This window comes from Oncorhynchus keta, chromosome 7, assembly GCF_023373465.1.
Source record: "Oncorhynchus keta strain PuntledgeMale-10-30-2019 chromosome 7, Oket_V2, whole genome shotgun sequence".
Classification (NCBI taxonomy): domain Eukaryota; kingdom Metazoa; phylum Chordata; class Actinopteri; order Salmoniformes; family Salmonidae; genus Oncorhynchus; species Oncorhynchus keta.
The window spans coordinates 54471569-54488195 of NC_068427.1; the positions used below are offsets into that span (position 1 = coordinate 54471569).

Consider the following 16627-nt stretch of genomic DNA (forward strand, 5'->3'; position numbering starts at 1 on the left):
ACCTAGTGGTTAGAGGAGGGAGGCAGGTAGCCTAGTGGTTAGAGGAGGCAGGTAGCCTAGTGGTTAGAGGAGGCAGGTAGCCTCGTGGTTAGAGGAGGGAGGCAGGTAGCCTAGTGGTTAGAGGAGGCAGGTGACCTAGTGGTTAGAGGAGGCAGGTAGCCTAGTGGGTAGAGGAGGCAGGTAGCCTAGTGGCTAGAGGAGGCAGGTAGCCTAGTGGTTAGAGGAGGCAGGTAGCCTAGTGGTTAGAGGAGGCAGGTAGCCTAGTGGTTAGAGGAGGCAGGTAGCCTAGTGGTTAGAGGAGGCAGGTAGCCTAGTGGTTAGAGGAGGCAGGTAGCCTAGTGGTTAGAGGAGGCAGGTAGCCTAGTGGTTAGAGGAGGGAGGCAGGTGGCCTAGTGGTTAGAGGAGGAGGTAGCCTAGTGGTTAGAGGAGAGGAGGCAGGTAGCCTAGTGATTAGAGGAGGCAGGTAGCCTAGTGGTTAGAGGAGGCAGGTAGCCTAGTGGCTAGAGGAGGCAGGTAGCCTAGTGGTTAGAGGAGGCAGGTAGCCTAGTGGTTAGAGGAGGCAGGTAGCCTAGTGGTTAGAGGAGGCAGGTAGCCTAGTGGGTAGAGGAGGCAGGTAGCCTAGTGGTTAGAGGAGGGAGGCAGGTAGCCTAGTGGTTAGAGGAGGGAGGCAGGTAGCCTAGTGGTTAGAGGAGGGAGGCAGGTAGCCTAGTGGTTAGAGGAGGGAGGCAGGTAGCCTAGTGGTTAGAGGAGGGAGGCAGGTAGCCTAGTGGTTAGAGGAGGGAGGCAGGTAGCCTAGTGGTTAGAGGAGGCAGGTAGCCTAGTGGTTAGAGGAGGGAGGTAGCCTAGTGGTTAGAGGAGGGAGGCAGGTAGCCTAGTGGTTAGAGGAGGGAGGCAGGTAGCCTAGTGGTTAGAGGAGGCAGGTAGCCTAGTGGTTAGAGGAGGCAGGTAGCCTAGTGGTTAGAGGAGGGAGGCAGGTAGCCTAGTGGTTAGAGGAGGGAGGCAGGTAGCCTAGTGGTTAGAGGAGGAGGCAGGTAGCCTAGTGATTAGAGGAGGCAGGTAGCCTAGTGGTTAGAGGAGGCAGGTAGCCTAGTGGGTAGAGGAGGCAGGTAGCCTAGTGGTTAGAGGAGGGAGGCAGGTAGCCTAGTGGTTAGAGGAGGCAGGTAGCCTAGTGGTTAGAGGAGGCAGGTAGCCTAGTGGTTAGAGGAGGCAGGTGACCTAGTGGTTAGAGGAGGCAGGTAGCCTAGTGGGTAGAGGAGGCAGGTAGCCTAGTGGCTAGAGGAGGCAGGTAGCCTAGTGGTTAGAGGAGGCAGGTAGCCTAGTGGTTAGAGGAGGGAGGTAGCCTAGTGGTTAGAGGAGGGAGGCAGGTAGCCTAGTGGTTAGAGGAGGCAGGTAGCCTAGTGGTTAGAGGAGGCAGGTAGCCTAGTGGTTAGAGGAGGCAGGTAGCCTAGTGGTTAGAGGAGGGAGGTAGCCTAGTGGTTAGAGGAGGAGGTAGCCTAGTGGGTAGAGGAGGGAGGTAGCCTAGTGGGTAGAGGAGGCAGGTAGCCTAGTGGCTAGAGGAGGCAGGTAGCCTAGTGGTTAGAGGAGGCAGGTAGCCTAGTGGTTAGAGGAGGGAGGCAGGTAGCCTAGTGGTTAGAGGAGGAGGCAGGTAGCCTAGTGGTTAGAGGAGGCAGGTAGCCTAGTGGTTAGAGGAGGCAGGTAGCCTAGTGGTTAGAGGAGGCAGGTAGCCTAGTGGTTAGAGGAGGCAGGTAGCCTAGTGGTTAGAGGAGGCAGGTAGCCTAGTGGTTAGAGGAGGCAGGTAGCCTAGTGGTTAGAGGAGGCAGGTGACCTAGTGGTTAGAGGAGGCAGGTAGCCTAGTGGGTAGAGGAGGCAGGTAGCCTAGTGGCTAGAGGAGGCAGGTAGCCTAGTGGTTAGAGGAGGCAGGTAGCCTAGTGGTTAGAGGAGGGAGGTAGCCTAGTGGTTAGAGGAGGGAGGCAGGTAGCCTAGTGGTTAGAGGAGGCAGGTAGCCTAGTGGTTAGAGGAGGCAGGTAGCCTAGTGGTTAGAGGAGGCAGGTAGCCTAGTGGTTAGAGGAGGCAGGTGACCTAGTGGTTAGAGGAGGCAGGTAGCCTAGTGGGTAGAGGAGGCAGGTAGCCTAGTGGCTAGAGGAGGCAGGTAGCCTAGTGGTTAGAGGAGGGAGGCAGGTAGCCTAGTGGTTAGAGGAGGGAGGCAGGTAGCCTAGTGGTTAGAGGAGGCAGGTAGCCTAGTGGTTAGAGGAGGCAGGTAGCCTAGTGGTTAGAGGAGGCAGGTAGCCTAGTGGTTAGAGGAGGCAGGTAGCCTAGTGGTTAGAGGAGGCAGGTAGCCTAGTGGTTAGAGGAGGCAGGTAGCCTAGTGGTTAGAGGAGGAGGAGGTAGCCTAGTGGTTAGAGGAGGGAGGTAGCCTAGTGGTTAGAGGAGGAGGCAGGTAGCCTAGTGATTAGAGGAGGCAGGTAGCCTAGTGGTTAGAGGAGGCAGGTAGCCTAGTGGTTAGAGGAGGCAGGTAGCCTAGTGGTTAGAGGAGGCAGGTAGCCTAGTGGTTAGAGGAGGCAGGTAGCCTAGTGGTTAGAGGAGGCAGGTAGCCTAGTGGGTAGAGGAGGCAGGTAGCCTAGTGGTTAGAGGAGGGAGGCAGGTAGCCTAGTGGTTAGAGGAGGCAGGTAGCCTAGTGGTTAGAGGAGGAGGCAGGTAGCCTAGTGGTTAGAGGAGGGAGGCAGGTAGCCTAGTGGTTAGAGGAGGAGGCAGGTAGCCTAGTGGTTAGAGGAGGGAGGCAGGTAGCCTAGTGGTTAGAGGAGGCAGGTAGCCTAGTGGTTAGAGGAGGAGGTAGCCTAGTGGTTAGAGGAGGGAGGCAGGTAGCCTAGTGGTTAGAGGAGGAGGCAGGTAGCCTAGTGGTTAGAGGAGGCAGGTAGCCTAGTGGTTAGAGGAGGCAGGTAGCCTAGTGGTTAGAGGAGGGAGGCAGGTAGCCTAGTGGTTAGAGGAGGAGGCAGGTAGCCTAGTGGTTAGAGGAGGGAGGCAGGTAGCCTAGTGGTTAGAGGAGGCAGGTAGCCTAGTGGTTAGAGGAGGCAGGTAGCCTAGTGGTTAGAGGAGGCAGGTAGCCTAGTGGTTAGAGGAGGAGGCAGGTAGCCTAGTGGTTAGAGGAGGGAGGCAGGTAGCCTAGTGGTTAGAGGAGGCAGGTAGCCTAGTGGTTAGAGGAGGGAGGCAGGTGGCCTAGTGGTTAGAGGAGGCAGGTAGCCTAGTGGTTAGAGGAGGCAGGTAGCCTAGTGGTTAGAGGAGGCAGGTAGCCTAGTGGTTAGAGGAGGCAGGTAGCCTAGTGGTTAGAGGAGGCAGGTAGCCTAGTGGTTAGAGGAGGCAGGTAGCCTAGTGGTTAGAGGAGGAGGTAGCCTAGTGGTTAGAGGAGGAGGCAGGTAGCCTAGTGGTTAGAGGAGGGAGGCAGGTAGCCTAGTGGTTAGAGGAGGCAGGTAGCCTAGTGGTTAGAGGAGGGAGGGAGGTAGCCTAGTGGTTAGAGGAGGGAGGGAGGTAGCCTAGTGGTTAGAGGAGGGAGGTAGCCTAGTGGTTAGAGGAGGGAGGTAGCCTAGTGGTTAGAGGAGGGAGGTAGCCTAGTGGTTAGAGGAGGGAGGTAGCCTAGTGGTTAGAGGAGGGAGGTAGCCTAGTGGTTAGAGGAGGCAGGTAGCCTAGTGGTTAGAGGAGGGAGGTAGCCTAGTGGTTAGAGGAGGAGGGAGGTAGCCTAGTGGTTAGAGGAGGAGGCAGGTAGCCTAGTGATTAGAGGAGGCAGGTAGCCTAGTGGTTAGAGGAGGCAGGTAGCCTAGTGGTTAGAGGAGGCAGGTAGCCTAGTGGTTAGAGGAGGAGGCAGGTAGCCTAGTGGTTAGAGGAGGGAGGCAGGTAGCCTAGTGGTTAAAGGAGGCAGGTAGCCTAGTGGTTAGAGGAGGAGGCAGGTAGCCTAGTGGTTAGAGGAGGCAGGAGGTAGCCTAGTGGTTAGAGGAGGCAGGTAGCCTAGTGGTTAGAGGAGGCAGGTAGCCTAGTGGTTAGAGGAGGCAGGTAGCCTAGTGGTTAGAGGAGGCAGGTAGCCTAGTGGTTAGAGGAGGCAGGTAGCCTAGTGGTTAGAGGAGGAGGTAGCCTAGTGGTTAGAGGAGGGAGGTAGCCTAGTGGTTAGAGGAGGCAGGTAGCCTAGTGGTTAGAGGAGGGAGGTAGCCTAGTGGTTAGAGGAGGCAGGTAGCCTAGTGGTTAGAGGAGGCAGGTAGCCTAGTGGTTAGAGGAGGCAGGTAGCCTAGTGGTTAGAGGAGGCAGGTAGCCTAGTGGTTAGAGGAGGCAGGTAGCCTAGTGGTTAGAGGAGGCAGGTAGCCTAGTGGTTAGAGGAGGAGGCAGGTAGCCTAGTGGTTAGAGGAGGGAGGGAGGTAGCCTAGTGGTTAGAGGAGGGAGGCAGGTAGCCTAGTGGTTAGAGGAGGGAGGCAGGTAGCCTAGTGGTTAGAGGAGGCAGGTAGCCTAGTGGTTAGAGGAGGGAGGCAGGTAGCCTAGTGGTTAGAGGAGGCAGGTAGCCTAGTGGTTAGAGGAGGCAGGTAGCCTAGTGGTTAGAGGAGGCAGGTAGCCTAGTGGTTAGAGGAGGCAGGTAGCCTAGTGGTTAGAGGAGGCAGGTAGCCTAGTGGTTAGAGGAGGCAGGTAGCCTAGTGGTTAGAGGAGGCAGGTAGCCTAGTGGTCAGAGGAGGAGGTAGCCTAGTGGTTAGAGAGGGAGGCAGGTAGCCTAGTGGTTAGAGGGAGGCAGGTAGCCTAGTGGTTAGAGGAGGCAGGTAGCCTAGTGGTTAGAGGAGGCAGGTAGCCTAGTGGTTAGAGGAGGCAGGTAGCCTAGTGGTTAGAGGAGGCAGGTAGCCTAGTGGTTAGAGGAGGCAGGTAGCCTAGTGGTTAGAGGAGGCAGGTAGCCTAGTGGTTAGAGGAGGAGGCAGGTAGCCTAGTGGTTAGAGGAGGAGGCAGGTAGCCTAGTGGTTAGAGGAGGAGGCAGGTAGCCTAGTGGTTAGAGGAGGCAGGTAGCCTAGTGGTTAGAGGAGGCAGGTAGCCTAGTGGTTAGAGGAGGCAGGTAGCCTAGTGGTTAGAGGAGGCAGGTAGCCTAGTGGTTAGAGGAGGGAGGCAGGTAGCCTAGTGGTTAGAGGAGGCAGGTAGCCTAGTGGTTAGAGGAGGCAGGTAGCCTAGTGGTTAGAGGAGGCAGGTAGCCTAGTGGTTAGAGGAGGGAGGCAGGTAGCCTAGTGGTTAGAGGAGGGAGGCAGGTAGCCTAGTGGTTAGAGGAGGGAGGCAGGTAGCCTAGTGGTTAGAGGAGGCAGCCTAGTGGTTAGAGGAGGTAGCCTAGTGGTTAGAGGAGGGAGGTAGCCTAGTGGTTAGAGGAGGGAGGTAGCCGAGTGGTTAGAGGAGGCAGGTAGCCTAGTGGTTAGAGGGGGCAGCAGCCTAGTGGTTAGAGGAGGGAGGTAGCCTAGTGGTTAGAGGAGGCAGGTAGCCTAGTGGTTACAGGAGGCAGGTAGCCTAGTGGTTACAGGAGGCAGGTAGCCTAGTGGTTAGAGGAGGCAGGTAGCCTAGTGGTTAGAGGAGGGAGGCAGGTAGCCTAGTGGTTAGAGGAGGGAGGGAGGTAGCCTAGTGGTTAGAGGAGGGAGGGAGGTAGCCTAGTGGTTAGAGGAGGGAGGTAGCCTAGTGGTTAGAGGAGGGAGGTAGCCTAGTGGTTAGAGGAGGGAGGTAGCCTAGTGGTTAGAGGAGGCAGGTAGCCTAGTGGTTAGAGGAGGCAGGTAGCCTAGTGGTTAGAGGAGGCAGGTAGCCTAGTGGTTAGAGGAGGCAGGTAGCCTAGTGGTTAGGAGGAGGCAGGTAGCCTAGTGGTTAGAGGAGGAGGCAGGTAGCCTAGTGGTTAGAGGAGGGAGGCAGGTAGCCTAGTGGTTAGAAGAGGAGGCAGGTAGCCTAGTGGTTAGAGGAGGGAGGCAGGTAGCCTAGTGGTTAGAGGAGGGAGGCAGGTAGCCTAGTGGTTAGAGGAGGAGGCAGGTAGCCTAGTGGTTAGAGGAGGCAGGTAGCCTAGTGGTTAGAGGGAGGCAGGTAGCCTAGTGGTTAGAGGAGGCAGGTAGCCTAGTGGTTAGAGGAGGGAGGCAGGTAGCCTAGTGGTTAGAGGAGGAGGCAGGTAGCCTAGTGGTTAGAGGAGGCAGGTAGCCTAGTGGTTAGAAGAGGAGGCAGGTAGCCTAGTGGTTAGAGGAGGAGGCAGGTAGCCTAGTGGTTAGAGGAGGCAGGTAGCCTAGTGGTTAGAGGAGGCAGGTAGCCTAGTGGTTAGAGGAGGGAGGTAGCCTAGTGGTTAGAGGAGGCAGGTAGCCTAGTGGTTAGAGGAGGCAGGTAGCCTAGTGGTTAGAGGAGGCAGGTAGCCTAGTGGTTAGAGGAGGCAGGTAGCCTAGTGGTTAGAGGAGGCAGGTAGCCTAGTGGTTAGAGGAGGCAGGTAGCCTAGTGGTTAGAGGAGGCAGGTAGCCTAGTGGTTAGAGGAGGCAGGTAGCCTAGTGGTTAGAGGAGGCAGGTAGCCTAGTGGTTAGAGGAGGGAGGCAGGTAGCCTAGTGGTTAGAGGAGGGAGGCAGGTAGCCTAGTGGTTAGAGGAGGGAGGCAGGTAGCCTAGTGGTTAGAGGAGGGAGGCAGGTAGCCTAGTGGTTAGAGGAGGGAGGCAGGTAGCCTAGTGGTTAGAGGAGGGAGGCAGGTAGCCTAGAGGAGGTAGCCTAGTGGTTAGAGGAGGCAGGTAGCCTAGTGGTTAAAGGAGGCAGGTAGCCTTGTGGTTAGAGGAGGCAGGTAGCCTAGTGGTTAAAGGAGGCAGGTAGCCTAGTGGTTAGAGGAGGCAGGTAGCCTAGTGGTTAGAGGAGGGAGGCAGGTAGCCTAGTGGTTAGAGGAGGAGGCAGGTAGCCTAGTGGTTAGAGGAGGGAGGCAGGTAGCCTAGTGGTTAGAGGAGGGAGGCAGGTAGCCTAGTGGTTAGAGGAGGGAGGCAGGTAGCCTAGTGGTTAGAGGAGGGAGGCAGGTAGCCTAGTGGTTAGAGGAGGGAGGCAGGTAGCCTAGTGGTTAAAGGAGGCAGGTAGCCTAGTGGTTAGAGGAGGGAGGCAGGTAGCCTAGTGGTTAGAGGAGGGAGGCAGGTAGCCTAGTGGTTAGAGGAGGAGGCAGGTAGCCTAGTGGTTAGAGGAGGGAGGCAGGTAGCCTAGTGGTTAGAGGAGGCAGGTAGCCTAGTGGTTAGAAGAGGAGGCAGGTAGCCTAGTGGTTAGAGGAGGAGGCAGGTAGCCTAGTGGTTAGAAGGGAGGCAGGTAGCCTAGTGGTTAGGAGGGAGGCAGGTAGCCTAGTGGTTAGAGGAGGGAGGTAGCCTAGTGGTTAGAGGAGGCAGGTAGCCTAGTGGTTAGAGGAGGCAGGTAGCCTAGTGGTTAGAGGAGGCAGGTCAGCCTAGTGGTTAGAGGAGGCAGGTAGCCTAGTGGTTAGAGGAGGCAGGTAGCCTATCAGTGGTTAAGGAGGAACAATCAGCCTAGTGGTTAGAGGAGGGAGGCATCTAGTGGTTAGAAGGGAGGCAGCCTAGTGGTTAGAAGAGGGAGGCAGGTAGCCTAGTGGTTAGAGGAGGGAGGCATAGCCTAGTGGTTAGAACAGGGAGGCAGGTCAGCCAGTGGTTAGGAGGAGGAGGCAGGTAGCCTAGTGGTTAGAAGAGGGAGGCAGGTAGCCTAGTGGTTAGAGGAGGAGGCAATCAGCCTAGTGGTTAGAGGAACAGGTCAGCCTAGTGGCATCTTAAGGAGAACAATAGCCTAGTGGTTAGAGGAGGCAATCAGCCTTGTGGTTAAAGGAGGCAGGTAGCCTAGTGGTTAGAAGGAGGCAGCCTAGTGGTTAGAGGAGGGAGCAGGTAGCCTAGTGGTTAGAGGAGGCAGGTAGCCTAGTGGTTAGAGGAGGGAGGCAGGTAGCTTAGTGGTTAGAGGAGGGAGGCAGGTAGCCTAGTGGTTAGAGGAGGGAGGCATAGCCTAGTGGTTAGAGGAGGAACAGGTAGCCTAGTGGTTAGAGGAGGCATAGCCTAGTGGTTAGAGGAGGGAGGCAGGTAGCCTATGGCATCTTAAGAGGAACAGGTAGCCTATCAGTGGTTAAGGAGGCAGGTAGCCTAGTGGTTAGAGGAGGCAGGTAGCCTTGGTTAGAGGAGGCAATCAGCCTATAGAGGAGGCATAGCCTAGTGGTTAGAAGGGAGGCAGGTAGCCAGCTGGTTAGAGGAGGGAGGCAGGTCAGCCTAGTGGTTAGAACAATCAGCCATCAGCCTAGTGGTTAGAACAATAGCCTAGTGGTTCAGGCATAGCTTAGTGGTTAGAACAAGCCAGTGGTTATCAGCAGGTCTTGGTTAGAGGACAATAGCCTATCAGGATCTTAGGTAGCCAGCCTATCAGCATCTTGGTTAGAACAATCAGCCTATCAGCATCTTAATTAGAACAATCAGCCTATCAGCATCTTGGTTAGAACAATCAGCCTATCAGCATCTTCAATAATTAGAACAATCAGCCTATCAGCATCTTAATTAGAACAATCAGCCTATCAGCATCTTAATTAGAACAATCAGCATCTTAGCCTAGTGGTTAATTAGAACAATCAGCCTAGTGGTTAGAACAATCGTGCCATCAGCCTCAGCATCTTGGTTAGAACAATCAGCCTATCAGCATCTTAATTAGAACAATCAGCCTATCAGCATCTTAATTAGAACAATCAGCCTATCAGTCTTAATTAGGAACAATCAGCCTATCAGCATCTTGGTTAGAACAATCAGCTATCAGCATCTTAATTAGAACAATCAGCATCTGTGGTTAAAGAACAATCAGCCTATCAGCATCTTGGTTAAAGGAACAGGTAGCCTTCAGCATCTTAATTAGAACAATCAGCCTATCAGCATCTTAATCCCTGAGAACAATCACAAATCAGCATTCTGCCCCTAGAACAATCAGTTAACCCACTATCAGCAGTCATTGAAAATCAGCCTATCAGCATCTTAACTGACTTTCCTCGTTAGATAAAGGTAAAATAAAGCCTAAATTTTAAAAAAGTTGTGTTTTGTCTTCCAAACAATTCAGGTATGAAAAATTAAAGGATGGTCAAAAATATTCTGCTCAGCAGCTTTTTACATGACCATTTTAATAATGCCTATCAGCATCTTAATTAGAACAATCAGCCTATCAGCATCTTAATTAGAACAATCAGCCTATCAGCATCTTACTTAGAACAATCAGCCTATCAGCATCTTAATTAGAACAATCAGCCTATCAGCATCTTAATTAGAACAATCAGCCTATCAGCAGCTTAGTTAGAACAATCAGCCTATCAGCATCTTAATTAGAACAATCAGCCTATCAGCCTGCTAGAACAGTAATGATGGTCTGTCTATGCGATATAATAGCTGAGTCTATTGTTCTCCAAACAGATGTCAGCTAGGGAATATATAAAGGTGAGCATAGGAAACAGTCCCATTGTCATGGTAGAAGCACAACCTACATGGGTCTGTTGGGCCGTGTCCAACATGACCTGATTGACCTTTCCAATGCCGTCTTTATTTTCTTTTTTGACCTTAAAATCAACATGGATTTTTGTCACTTCCTGATACGTTGGCGCCACCTATCTGCAGTTTGGCGCATGTCAGATTTGACCTTGGGTAATAAATGACCAACTACCAGCTAATAGAGTATTAATATAAACAAGATTAAAACTGACAGCTCAGGTATAAAATAAAAATGTTTTGTTTCGATCACAGTTATCTTATTCTTCAGTCCCACTGGCAGATACTGAAACAAAAATTACATGCAATTTGTACGCTTCCTCTATAACATCTGGACTTCTGAACAGGACCGGTTCTGTTGGACTACAACTGTCTGAACAGGGTCTGTTCTGTTGGACTACAACTGTCTAAACAGGGTCTGTTCTGTTGGACTACAACTGTCTGGACTTCTAAACAGGGCCGGTTCTGTTGGACTACAACTGTCTGGACTTCTAAACAGGGTCTGTTCTGTTGGACTACAACTGTCTGGACTTCTAAACAGGGTCTGTTCTGTTGGACTACAACTGTCTGGACTTCTAAACAGGGTCTGTTCTGTTGGACTACAACTGTCTGAACTTCTAAACAGGACCGGTTCTGTTGGACTACAACTGTCTGGACTTCTAAACAGGGTCTGTTCTGTTGGACTACAACTGTCTGGACTTCTAAACAGGGTCTGTTCTGTTGGACTACAACTGTCTGGACTTCTAAACAGGGTCTGTTCTGTTGGACTACAACTGTCTGGACTTCTAAACAGGGTCTGTTCTGTTGGACTACAACTGTCTGGACTTCTAAACAGGGTCTGTTCTGTTGGACTACAACTGTCTGGACTTCTAAACAGGGTCTGTTCTGTTGGACTACAACTGTCTGGACTTCTAAACAGGGTCTGTTCTGTTGGACTACAACTGTCTGGACTTCTAAACAGGACCGGTTCTGTTGGACTACAACTGTCTGGACTTCTAAACAGGGTCTGTTCTGTTGGACTACAACTGTCTGACTTCTAAACAGGACCGGTTCTGTTGGACTACAACTGTCTGAACAGGGCCGGTTCTGTTGACTACAACTGTCTGGACTTCTAAACAGGGTCTGTTCTGTTGGACTACAACTGTCTGGACTTCTAAACAGGGTCTGTTCTGTTGGACTACAACTGTCTGAACAGGGTCCGGTTCTGTTGGACTACAACTGTCTGGACTTCTAAACAGGGTCTGTTCTGTTGGACTACAACTGTCTGGACTTCTAAACAGGGTCTGTTCTGTTGGACTGCAACTGTCTGAACAGGGCCGGTTCTGTTGGACTACTGGACGAGTCATAAATCAAATCAACGTTTATTTGTCACGTGCTGGGGGAAAAAAAGCATTTAGTCAGCCACCAATTGTGCAAGTTCTCCCACTTAAAAAGATGAGAGAGCCCTGTAATTTTCATCATAGGTACAATTCCAACTAATGACACACAAAATGAGAAAAAAGAAATCCAGAAAATCACAATGTAGGATTTTTAATGAATTTATTTGCAAATTATGGTGGAAAATAAGTATTTAGTCAATAACAAAAGTTTCTCAATACTTTGTTATATACCCTTTTTGGCAATGACAGAGGTCAAACGTTTTCTGTAAGTCTTCACAAGATTTTCACACACTGTTTCTGGTATTTTGGCCCACTCCTCCATGCAGATCTCCTCTAGAGCAGTGATGTTTTGGGGCTGTTGCTGGGCAACACAGACTTTCAACTCCCTCCAAAGATTTTCTATGGGGTTGAGATCTGGAGACTGTTGAGGCCACTCCAGGACCTTGAAATGCTTCTTACGAAGCCACTCCTTCCAGTTGCCCGGGCGGTGTGTTTGAGATCATTGTCATGCTGAAAGACCCAGCCACGTTTCATCTTCAATGCCATTGTTGATGGAAGGAGGTTTTCACTCAAAATCTCACGATACATGGCCCCATTCATTCTTTCCTTTACACAGATCAGTCGTCCTGGTCCCTTTGAAGAAAAACAGCCCCAAAGCATGACATTTCCACACCCATGCTTCACAGTAGGTATGGTGTTCTTTGGATGCAACTCAGCATTCTTTGTCCTCCAAACACAACGAGTTGAGTTTTTACCAAAAAGTTGTATTTTGGTTTCATCCGACCATATGACATTCTCCCAATCTTCTTCTGGATCATCCAAATGCTCTCTAGCAAACTTCAGATGGGCCTGGACATGTACTGGCTTAAGCGGGGGACACGTCCTGGCACTGCAGGATTTGATCCCTGTATTATCGGGCTGTGAAACCCACATCCCTGTATTATCGGGCTGTGAAACCCACATCCCTGTATTATCGGGCTGTGAAACCCACATTATTATCGGGCTGTGAAACCCACATTATTATCGGGCTGTGAAAGCCACATTATTATCGGGCTGTGAAACCCACATCCCTGTATTATCGGGCTGTGAAACCCACATTATTATCGGGCTGTGAAACCCACATCCCTGTATTATCGGGCTTGTGAAACCCACATTATTATCGGGCTGTGAAAGCCACATTATTATCGGGCTGTGAAACCCACATTATTATCGGGCTGTGAAACCCACATCCCTGTATTATCGGGCTGTGAAACCCACATCCCTGTATTATCGGGCTGTGAAACCCACATCCCTGTATTATCGGGCTGTGAAACCCACATCCCTGTATTATCGGGCTGTGAAACCCACATCCCTGTATTATCGGGCTGTGAAACCCACATCCCTGTATTATCGGGCTGTGAAACCCACATCCCTGTATTATCGGGCTGTGAAACCCACATCCCCGTATTATCGGGCTGTGAAACCCACATTATTATCGGGCTGTGAAACCCACATTATTATCGGTCTGTGAAACCCACATTATTATCGGGCTGTGAAAGCCACATTATTATCGGGCTGTGAAACCCACATCCCTGTATTATCGGGCTGTGAAACCCACATCCCTGTATTATCGGGCTTGTGAAACCCACATTATTATCGGGCTGTGAAACCCACATTATTATCGGGCTGTGAAAGCCACATTATTATCGGGCTGTGAAACCCACATCCCTGTATTATCGGGCTTGTGAAACCCACATTATTATCGGTCTGTGAAAGCCACATTATTATCGGGCTGTGAAACCCACATCCCCGTATTATCGGGCTGTGAAACCACATCCATTATTATCGGGCTGTGAAACCCACATCCCTGTATTATCGGGCTGTGAAACCCACATTATTATCGGGCTGTGAAACCCACATCCCTGTATTATCGGGCTGTGAAACCCACATCCCTGTATTATCGGGCTGTGAAACCCACATTATTATCGGGCTGTGAAACCCACATTATTATCGGGCTGTGAAAGCCACATTATTATCGGGCTGTGAAACCCACATCCCTGTATTATCGGGCTGTGAAACCCACATCCCTGTATTATCGGGCTGTGAAACCCACATCCCTGTATTATCAGGCTGTGAAACCCACATCCCTGTATTATCGGGCTGTGAAACCCACATCCCTGTATTATCGGGCTGTGAAACCCACATCCCTGTATTATCGGGCTGTGAAACCCACATTATTATCGGGCTGTGAAACCCACATCCCTGTATTATCGGGCTGTGAAACCCACATCCCTGTATTATCGGGCTGTGAAACCCACATCCCTGTATTATCGGGCTGTGAAACCCACATCCCTGTATTATCGGGCTGTGAAACCCACATCCCCGTATTATCGGGCTGTGAAACCCACATCCCTGTATTATCGGGCTGTGAAACCCACATCCCCGTATTATCAGGCTGTGAAACCCACATTATTATCAGCCGAATGGCTTCAGACTGAGCATTTCTTACCATTTATTGCATTGCTTTCTTCAGTGAAATACAGACTGTATAAAACGCCAAATATACCAAAAGCTAAATGAAGCAGTGATTTACGACTATTTAACCGTGTTAATCATTACTGAAACATACAAACTACAAACATTTAACCTAATAAAAGATAATGAATACATGACAACTAGATACAAACATTCTATAAAAAATAATTCATAGAAAAAGTCAAGAGTTGGCTATAACACGAGTACAAACAAAGTGAGTGTGTTTGTGTACATTATAAATTCCCCATCATAAAAATGTATTTCCATTCCCCAATCAAACACATTCATCGACAACAAAAACAAAACAAAAATGTATACCTTTTCTCCAATCTGGCAACCCATAAAATTCTACAAAAATGTGTACTTTTTCTCCAATCTGGCAACCCATAAAATTCTACAAAAATGTGTACTTTTTCTCCAATCTGGCAACCCATAAAATTCTACAAAAATGTGTACTTTTTCTCCAATCTGGCAACCCATAAAATTCTACAAAAATGTGTACTTTTTCTCCAATCTGGCAACCCATAAAATTCTACAAAAATGTGTACTTTTTCTCCAATCTGGCAACCCATAAAATTCTACAAAAATGTGTACTTTTTCTCCAATCTGGCAACCCATAAAATTCTACATAGCCTCGTATAAAATGCATTATGAAAGAAATGGTGTAATGTACACAAACAAAATGGAGCCTTGTATTAAATGCATAATGAAGAAAATTGTGCAATGTATGCACTACAAAATATTAAATGCCCTTACGAAGAAAACCGTGTAGGTCATTTGAGGCTTGACCTCTGCTTTGCTTCAGCTGAGGAGAAGAGCATATATCTGATTAGCTTTAGGTACGATCATCCACGTACGGCATACCCAAACCGATCATCCACGTACGGCATACCCAAACCGATCATCCACGTACGGCATACCCAAACCGATCATCCACGTACGGCATACCCAAACCGATCATCCACGTACGGCATACCCAAACCGATCATCCACGTACGGCATACCCAAACCGATCATCCACGTACGGCATACCCAAACCGATCATCCACGTACGGCATACCCAAACCGATCATCCACGTACGGCATACCCAAACCGATCATCCACGTACGGCATACCCAAACCGATCATCCACGTACGGCATACCCAAACCGATCATCCACGTACGGCATACCCAAACCGATCATCCACGTACGGCATACCCAAACCGATCATCCACGTACGGCATACCCAAACCGATCATCCACGTACGGCATACCCAAACCGATCATCCATTATCGGCATACCCAAACCATCATCCATTACGGCATACCCAAACCGATCATCCACGTACGGCATACCCAAACCGATCATTTTACGGCATACCCAAACCGATCATTTGCGGCATACCCAAACCGATCATCCATATCGGCATACCCAAACCGATCATCCACGCACGGCATACCCAAACCGATCATCCACGTACGGCATACCCAAACCGATCATCCACGTACGGCATACCCAAACCGATACGGCATACCCAAACCGATCATCCACGCACGGCATACCCAAACCGATCATCCACGTACGGCATACCCAAACCGATCATCCACGCACGGCATACCCAAACCGATCATCCACGTACGGCATACCCAAACCGATCATCCACGCACGGCATACCCAAACACGGCATACCCAAACCGATCATCCACGTACGGCATACCCAAACCGATCATCCACGTACGGCATACCCAAACCGATCATCCACGTACGGCATACCCAAACCGATCATCCACGTACGGCATACCCAAACCGATCATCCACGTACGGCATACCCAAACCGATCATCCACGTACGGCATACCCAAACTGCCTATCGTAGTTTCCCCTCCTGAATTGAGACAACTAATAACATGAGATGCCGTGCAATAATAAAAACTGTCTTACTCAAATAAAATATATTTAAAAAAGACTAAATGTACAAGAGGGGTAACATTTGAATGCGCTATTTTCTTTGAGAAAACACGACCTCTGTACGATGCTAACTTTGGCTATACAAGGTTTGTCAGAATGAAAACGGGGAACTCACAGCCTTTATCCTGCCATGAATAAGTACAACAGTGATGGGTTTTGTGGGATTGAAATAGATGTAAGGTTGTAAGGCAATGTCAACATCAGTTCAGGGTAACAATGGAGTACCTAACTGATTGTTTTTTAATTAAAAATGGTTTAAAAAAAATCTTCTTAGCAAAGAGCAATTGCTCAAGCAAGAATTTTGCAAGGACCGTCTCGGAGTGGTGTGAGTGTTATTGGCAGAGAGGGTCTGAGAGGAGGAGGGAACCTAGTTGTTATTGGTAGAGAGGGTCTGAGTGGGGAGGGAACCTAGCTGTTATTGGTAGAGAGGGTCTGAGTGGAGGAGGGAACCTAGCTGTTATTGGTAGAGAGGGTCTGAGTGGAGGAGGGAACCTAGCTGTTATTGGTAGAGAGGTTCTGAGTGGGGAGGGAACCTAGCTGTTATTGGTAGAGAGGTTCTGAGTGGGGAGGGAACCTAGCTGTTATTGGTAGAGAGGGTCTGAGTGGAGGAGGGAACCTAGCTGTTATTGGTAGAGAGGTTCTGAGTGGGGAGGGAACCTAGCTGTTATTGGTAGAGAGGTTCTGAGTGGGGAGGGAACCTAGCTGTTATTGGTAGAGAGGGTCTGAGTGGGGAGGGAACCTAGCTGTTATTGGTAGAGAGGCTCTGAGTGGGGAGGGAACCTAGCTGTTATTGGTAGAGAGGTTCTGAGTGGGGAGGGAACCTAGCTGTTATTGGTAGAGAGGTTCTGAGTGGAGGAGGGAACCTAGCTGTTATTGGTAGAGATGGTCTGAGTGGGGAGGGAACCTAGCTGTTATTGGTAGAGAGGTTCTGAGTGGGAAGGGAACCTAGCTGTTATTGGCAGAGAGGGTCTGAGTGGGGAGGGAACCTAGCTGTTATTGGTAGAGAGGGTCTGAGGGGAGGAGGGAACCTAGCTGTTATTGGCAGAGAGGGTCTGAGTGGGGAGGGAACCTAGCTGTTATTGGCAGAGGGTCTGAGTGGAGGAGGGAACCTAGCTGTTATTGGCAGAGAGGGTCTGAGTGGAGGAGGGAACCTAGCTGTTATTGGTAGAGAGGGTCTGAGTGGAGGAGGGAACCTAGCTGTTATTGGTAGAGAGGGTCTGAGTGGGGAGGGAACCTAGCTGTTATTGGTAGAGAGGGTCTGAGTGGGGAGGGAACCTAGTTGTTATTGGTAGAGAGG

At 50.3% G+C, this 16627-nt stretch overlaps 2 long non-coding RNA genes across 5 annotated transcripts; one reads left to right on the forward strand and one right to left on the reverse strand.

Moving 5' to 3' along the window:
- The first annotated feature begins 87 nt into the window (after positions 1-87).
- On the forward strand, positions 88-4358 carry LOC127931232 (uncharacterized). 4 transcript variants are annotated; one of them, XR_008140442.1, is made up of 5 exons: positions 88-280; positions 514-837; positions 1390-1464; positions 3523-3697; positions 4116-4358. It is a non-coding gene; the product is annotated as an uncharacterized LOC127931232 (long non-coding RNA). The 4 variants fall into 4 exon arrangements; XR_008140443.1 differs by lacking the exons at positions 88-280; positions 514-837 and adding an exon at positions 1284-1335; XR_008140444.1 differs by lacking the exons at positions 88-280; positions 514-837 and adding an exon at positions 1284-1335 and having other exon boundaries at positions 1390-1439.
- An 8982-nt stretch (positions 4359-13340) lies between these two features.
- LOC127931236 (uncharacterized) lies at positions 13341-14660 on the reverse strand. Its single transcript, XR_008140454.1, has 2 exons — positions 13745-14660; positions 13341-13698 (listed from the first exon to the last, which is right to left on the reverse strand). It is a non-coding gene; the product is annotated as an uncharacterized LOC127931236 (long non-coding RNA).
- Positions 14661-16627: the final 1967 nt, after the last annotated feature.